Source organism: Rhea americana, unplaced genomic scaffold (genome assembly GCF_003343005.1).
Source record: "Rhea americana isolate MKP2758 unplaced genomic scaffold, rheAme1 scaffold_108, whole genome shotgun sequence".
Classification (NCBI taxonomy): Eukaryota; Metazoa; Chordata; class Aves; order Rheiformes; family Rheidae; genus Rhea; species Rhea americana.
The window spans coordinates 2,494,789-2,502,220 of record NW_028185128.1 but is presented as its reverse complement, the minus strand read 5'-3'; the positions used below and the strand labels follow the sequence as shown (position 1 = coordinate 2,502,220).

Below are 7,432 nucleotides of genomic sequence, written 5' to 3'. Positions count from 1 at the left end.
CATTAAAAGGATAAGCTAATCAGTTTACAGCTCAGAAATGTTAAGCAGATGAATATCATAGGAATAAAAAGGGAAAAATGGATGGGATAATTAAAAGACTACATAATACTGCAGGTCTTCCAAGTTCACCTTWATGGACTATCATAAACCTGCTGTATCAGACCCAACCTTTAGATCCTATTTGTTGCTAAGCAGCTGAGCCTGCTTAGACAAAYGATCAGCTACTACTACATCTGGTGCAATCTACCCAAAGGCGGTTTTTTGTGGCACCTTACAAAGTGGCTTACTGAACTTGGTGTCTAGTTTTCCTAAGCCCTGTAGGGCATGATGCATTTCCTTCCCAGATCTTCACCCTCTGTAATAATTTGAAGATTTAGAGATTGTCATAAGGTAGTAAATAAGCAAGCTCTGTGGAAGAAATGTTTACATGCTTTTCACTAGACAAAACTCATCCCTGAAATTTGAGGCAAGTACCTTATTGCAAATTCTCTTCACAGGCTGATCTTACAGTCCACTGTCTGTTGCAGTTCGTGTTGGTAATACTTGATTCCTTCTCTCCTTGAAAGTATAAACTTACTTTTTGCCCTGTCTGCAGCACTGTGCCATCCTTCCTTCCACCTGCTGCCATTGAGAGTTCTCATGTTTTAACACTTTATTAGGGGAAGTAATTGGAAAAGCTGCAAAATTATTAAGGAAGGCTATCAGTATGGGTCTTGACTGGATAAGTGTTCCTCCAAGTGCAGAATCATACCTTCTGCTTAGACTTTACTATKTGTAGCCTTCAGGCTACATCTGTGGCAACTCAGACTGACCGTCAGCACCTTCTTATGTTAAATATATGTATAAACTAAATGCTATCTCACAGCAATGTTTCCACTATAATTAAAATCCCTAAGATGGTCAAAGTATCTTTGCATTATTGTACTTCTTCTAATGCCTCTATATCCCTATGGAGAAATCCAGCCTGCCTTAAAAATAAATAAAGTAGAAATGGCATGAACTGGGAAGTTGACAGAGCTTTGTGAACCGTACAGAGCATTGAACCTGCCTGAATCATCCTGGGAATGTTGCTTATGTCTGAAATACTTAGATCAAATTGATTTTTAAGTCAATTCCTGCATATTAGCAAAATGAAACAAAACTAAGAAGAGAGGACTTCACACCATCAACTACATCAGTTTGTATGTATGTAACTAGTCCACAGGCTTTTGGATGAAGCTAATGGGTTAGAGAAAACCTCTGATAAAATGACTTTGTTACTGCTTTGTACTTGAGCACTGAAGGACAGGAAATCAGGTTATTCATTTGAAATACATTATTTTTCTTCAGGATCTCAGTATGAAACAAGCTTCTTGGTAGAACTGCAGATGGGTGGAGGTCAGTGTGGGAAAGTAGAAACATTGTGCCATGTGCTTATGCCTGAGCCAACCATCTAAAAAGGAGAGAGAAAAAAACTAYCATGTATGGTGACTTTTATTACTGTGCTGCAGGTCTATACTTTTTAAACTCCATTTATTTGTAAGTTAAGATTTTCTGCAGGCATTTAACAGTTATCACATATGATATAAAGGGGCACTATCTAATCAAAGCTGATTTCCAAAAGATCCTTCCTCCAATTTGTGTTTCTCTTGACTAAGTAACGCTAACAAGTTTTAAAGGCGACYTTTTACTCTTGGTTCGCTTTTCATACCTTCTCTTTCGGGCGACGTTTTAAAAGTTGCTTTGAAATACGCGTTGGGATGCATTTTCACCCGTTGGCATTTGCACAGTTTCAACATCGAGCACTTCGTACAGATTCGTGGCTGCCCACCTCACCGCGGCTGCTGCCACCCGCGAAGCACTCTGCGCTCCTAACCGCCGCCGCCTTTCCAACGGTCGCGGCGCGGCGCGCCCGCCCCGCCTCGACCGTTGGAAAGGCGGCGCAGGCGCAGTACTCGGCTCGCGAGGGCCAGTGCGGGGAGCTACGCATGAGTCACAGGGGCAGAATACACTTCCCGCGCCGGCATTGGTGGTTCAGTGGTAGAATTCTCGCCTGCCACGCGGGAGGCCCGGGTTCGATTCCCGGCCAATGCAACAGCTCTCATTTTTCCATCCAACTTCCCACCCCCCCACCTCTCTCTGTCTGTCTGTCTCTCTCTTTTTTTTTAAGACGATCTCACCGACGTCCATATTAATAACAGCTAAATCAGAAAAAAAAAAACGCCTCGGGCGCCAGCGTTTCATCAGCGCACCTGGTCCGCCATAGCCCTCCCCTCCCGCCCCCCCACGGCCGCCCCCGCGGTGCCTGTCTGGAAGTGACGCAGCCGGATTTGCCTTCAAACCGGCGGCGGCAGGAGGCGGGCAGAGCGGGGGCGGGCCGGGCCTGGGGCCGGAGCTCCGCCGGAGGAGGAGGAGGAGGAAGGTGGCGGCGGGAGCTGCCGCCGCGGCGGGGCCGAGCTCCAGAGGCGAGTGAGCGAGAGCCGCGGTGCTCTCTCCCGGCAGCCGTTGCCCTCCCCATCCGTTAGCGCGGGTCTCGCGCTGCCCCAGCCGTCCCCGTCGCGCTGGGGGCGGTTGGGGGGTGCGGGGGCTCCTCTCTCTTGCCGCTGCCTGCAGCGCGCCTGTGCCCGGCCCTGCCCGGCCCGGCTCGGCTCGGCTTACCGGCGGCGGCGAGGGGAGCGGAGCGGAGCCTGCCTCGTCGGCCTGGCTCCGGCGCCGGGACGGGGCGAGGGGGAGGCGGCGCGGAGCGAGCCGAGGCGCGGCCGGGCTCCGGCTGCGCGGTCTCGGCGGGGCGTTTGAAGCGCTGCTGTTTTCTCCCGGCAGGTCTCTGGYGCCCGCCCGCGCTTCTCGAGGTCTCGGCCGGCGCTGGGCGGCGGGATGAGCCTGGCTTCTGCGTCCCACGGCCCAGAGATCGGACGCTGCTTTGGAGAATGTAAGTTGCCGTGGCTGTTGCCGTCGTGACATCTGCGAGCCGTTAGGCTGTAGTCGTCGCTCGTATGTCATGACTTAAACTTCCACGTGCGCAGAGTCGCACAGAGTATCATCGTGTTCTCCTTAAAGCATTTGAAATGTGGCTGTGTGTAGGTGCACAGCTGCTAGTCACTGCAACACTAGGAAGTGAAACTAGGTGTGCTGATGTGTTGAGAAGCTAGCATCTCTTGTATTTTATTTAGTGTTCTTCATTTCTCCCTCCTTCCCCCCCCCCTTTTTTTTAAGGCCAAGTAAGCTTTGTTGGAAACTATGCCAGCGACTTTTCCCCTGACAGAGGGAAGCAGTAGGCATCGATTTTAAGTCTGTTCTGCTGCATACGCTTCTAAACTTACTAAACAAAAAGCTCTGTATGTTCATATCTGACTCTGAAAAATGCCAGCCCCTGTTAAGTGGGGAATAAATAATACGATTTTAAGAGCCTTTTTGAGAGGTCTAGTGTAGAAAGTATAAAAGAGAAACACTGTTGGCAGACAACCTAATGAATTTTTTCTTCTGTATAAACAGAAAACTAAGTATGCTCGTGTTCGTGGTTGCTGATGTTTTTCTTTTGCTATCATTAATGTTAAAGGTAATAAGTAAATGAGAAAGGTGATATTAATTGCAAGACTTACTGGATATTAAACAACCTAAGTAATTGACACAATTGCCTGCTGATACCAAATATTGCTAGGAGTATTTTGAAGCAGGGTGTTAAAGCTGAAAGGGACCTCATAGGTCATCCACTCCAGTCACAGACCACTGTGTCATGAGCAAAACCTGATTCCTAAAAGCTATTATTTTTTTTTAAGTATCTTCTGATTTGCTAAACTTTCTGAATTTTTGCGGTTGCTTTCAGTCTGATATGCAGGCTTTGTCAAATAATGGAAGTGTGTACACTGCCAAAAGTTAGGCTCTGGCGTAGTTCAAACATCCAGGTTGTATGCTGAAGCAGTCCTTCGTAATACTTTCTCTTACTATTCATACTCTTCTCTAAATGAACAGAATAGCTGATGGATCTCCACAGTAACTGGTAGGCCCCAACTTTAATCTTCTCTCCCAACATCTGAGTATCAGTCCCGTATGTTGTGTGGGGTTTATTTGTGAAACAGGATTGAGATCATGCTCAGTTTTAACAAAGACTTTAAAAAATCTCACTGAATGAATGTGAACAAGTTTTAGATATTTGATAAGAGACTCACAATGTCTTTAAGGAATTATCTTTAAAATACAGTACAAAAAAAAAAAAATCCAAAACTTGATTTTCAGAAGATGTAGGTACTTTGAACTTTGTTAGATTTTGACTCATGTTGTTCTTGCCTGTTCCGTGCTCTAGAAGTATTCCAGGTGCTTGAAGCAAATAATAAAATGCATTCTGCTACTAGCGATGGGTTTTTGAAATGGGGTATTTGATGAATTTGTATTGCATTTATCTCTGGGAACTATAAATGTTCATAGTCACTGTATTGAACAAGTATTCTTGTTGCAAAGTCTTTAGTTTGTGTGGGGGAGTATGTCTATGTATATACAGTGTAGAATTAAATTTACAAGACAAAACATCAGTGTTATTTGTGTTCTGTTTGGTGTAAACTTTACAAGCTCATTACTATTTTAGTTGCTGTTAGAACATAGATAACTTAACTGGGTATGATTCATGGAATGGTCATAATTGATAAGGGCTGCCTTGCTGTTTTGTCATCCTGTTACGTGGTAGTTCTAGGTATTTATAAATACTTTAAAGTAATTCTGAACCACTTAACATTTTTTAGATTATTTCAGTATTGCTGTTCAAATTCATTCAGGTCTGGTTTAACATCAGATGCCTCTTGCCTCATGCAAACATCCCTTCCAGGCTATTCTAACTCCATACTTCCTGTCTTGGAGGTGCTTCAGCATCTTCAGTCACATGTGCAGTAAGCCTGTTGCCTAGCATTAGTGTATCAGTTCCTGCCACCTGTATACAAGTGGTAGGAGCAGTGGCATGTCCAGACACAAGCAAAGGCAGCAACTTAATTCTGCCCGACTTGTGTAGAAGAGGCTTGTACTTGGAAGCCACTATAAGCTCTCCTGCTGCGACTGAATGGGAAGCAACAAATTAAATTGTTTTGCTAGTTTGCACTAAACTCTCTACCCCAGTCCACTGATGAAATTGATAGACTCCTTTTTTTCCTCTATTTTTTTCCCCTCAATTATTACTTTGGTTACATTAGAAGCATTAGAAATGTAAGTGAGGAATTCTTCTTTTCTTCCTTGTGTAAGCTTAGCTCACTTCTTCTGTGTTTGTTCTTTCTTTCCATCCCTCCTGTCTTGAGTTTTCTTAGGTAGAAAAAAAAATAATGGAATATCATGATTTCCAAGCTTTCTTGTCTTTCTGATTTGGCTTCTTTTCATTTCTACTATTTTTTTCCTTTACAAAAGAAAATTACTTGTATAATCTTTTTTTCATCTGGATATTTGAACAGGATTGGTTTTCTGCTTGGGTTGCTCAATAGCATTTAGTGTAAAAAGCTATATACAACTTCTCACTGTGTTTGAAAGTCTAGTTTGGCTTTAGTAACTTGCTACTACTTGATCTTTAAAATGTTTATTAACTTGTTGTTCAACTTGTGATTTCAACAGTGTTAGTCATCAGTTAGAATTCTCAAGATGGGAAAACAGGTGTATCTGGTAGGATGGGCCTGAGTGGAAAAGCTTGCTCCTAAAAATAGCAGTAAAAACCTATAGTAATATCTGTGTGATGATGCACATAGGTTGACAAACAAGGCACTTTTTCCTGAGTTAAAAACAACAAAGTTCCAAAGTCAAATTACATCTCCAAAGCCTGATTAAGCTGGGATATGGCAGTCATTGTAACTGCTGCACAGTTCTGCACATTACCGTATCAACTAGCAGGCATTGTGTGTAGCTCAGTGAATCCCTGGTCTGATTGAGATTTTACAGGGCAGTTTCTTATGATAGCAAGACTCAACTCCACAGATCCATTCTGTGTATCAGTGAATGTGGGAGGGATGTGAGCTGTCAGAGTGCACCAAGACTGACTGGAAAGCAGTATGAAGTGCTTTTTGCTACCTCTGCGTGTGTGTGATCCTAGCTGCAGTTGTAGCACTTTTGTTACAAGTGAAGTGTTGTTGCTGCAGTAAACAGGGTGGGGAAAAAATTATGTCTATATGAAAATTATGATGTGACATGGCTGGAATTATTTTATAAAATAAAGAGGCAGGCAAAGAATGTGATTATAGCCACAGCTGATGATATTGGTATTCCAATTTCTCTTTCATGACCTCTTAATAAGGCCTCTCTTTTCAGTCCAAAGTTCTGCCATTTGGACTGAAATTTTTTATGGTAGCTGTCTGCTTCAGAGTAGCTTTGGGGAATGAAGAGGAAGGAAGGAGAAATAAGAGGATATTGGCTCAAGAATGGATCAGTTGTGTATCCAGAAATAAACTGCCTGGGGAGGGAGGGAAAAGAACAAAAAAAGAAAGGATGCAATGTTTGATTTGTACTTAGCAGTTCCTCTTTACAACAAGGCCTTAACATTTAGCAATGGATCATCTGGTGTGCAAAGTGTGATTTCTGAAACCTCTGATAATGTGTCCAAATTTGACCATGACCTGGTCTTGAAATGTTTTCAGTCTTAAACTCACGTGCGCAGTAAAGACTTAGTACCTCTTACATTCTTTAAATAGTTGATCTGTATCAAGTATACTTCATCCTAGGGCTTAGCAGTAATTGCTTGTCTGCAATTTTTTCTTACTGGTACTGGGTGCAGGTACTAAAATGAGAGCAAGATGACCTTCTTGCAGGCTTATTATTTTAATATGTTGGGGGGGAGTGTTTGGTTCTATAAAGCTTGGAGTAAAGCAGGGAAGTTGGTGTGTAAGAGAAGCTGAAGTAGAAATGGCACAGATATACCTCCCCATCCCATTCTGCTCTAATAAGTAATGGATAAGGGCAGAGGAACACTCCTATTTGTACAGTGGTTGGACCATAAAGAATAAGTCTGCTGCTCCTACTTATTACTATATTTGTATAAGTAATAATTCTGTGCTATTCTAATGTAAAAGTCTGGATTCCACTAATGCTGCAAAATGGATGTGATGTGTGTACGTCTGGTGGTGTCTGCTCCCCAAAAAAACACTTTGTGGGAGAAATGCCATGATTTGAGCAGTGTGTTAAATAAAGTATGTAGCCACGTGGTAAACGTTTTTTTTCTGTCTTCCCCTTCCTTTTCAGTGATGTTTTAGCAAATTCAGTATTTTTCATGTTTCTTTTTAAATTTAATAATGAAGGTGATGGAAAAAGATAAGCAGGGTAGGGAAGATGCATATTTAATGTGTTTCAAAGAAACATTAAATAAAACTGAAAATTTGTAAAATCAAACCAATGGAGAATTAGTGTTTTCCACAATGCAAAGTCAGACTATAAAACTCATATCTGTAATGGTAGGGCAACAAATTTAACAAAGCTTAATGCATCTGGTGGAAGGATA

The 7,432-nt window shown here is 42.7% G+C and overlaps 1 protein-coding gene and 1 non-coding gene across 3 annotated transcripts in view; both read left to right on the top strand.

The window, feature by feature from the left end:
• Positions 1-2,002: 2,002 nt before the first annotated feature.
• On the top strand, positions 2,003-2,073 carry TRNAG-GCC (transfer RNA glycine (anticodon GCC)). Its single transcript has one exon. It is a non-coding gene; the product is annotated as a tRNA-Gly (tRNA).
• Positions 2,074-2,332: 259 nt separating this feature from the next.
• The window catches only part of KATNA1 (katanin catalytic subunit A1), an 18,756-nt gene continuing 13,656 nt past the window's right edge, over positions 2,333-7,432 (top strand). For both annotated transcript variants that reach the window (XM_085310717.1, XM_085310709.1), the window contains exons 1-2: positions 2,333-2,444; positions 2,800-2,908. The gene's annotated coding sequence lies outside the window, so the exon portion shown is untranslated. The remainder of the gene's footprint in view (positions 2,445-2,799; positions 2,909-7,432) is intronic.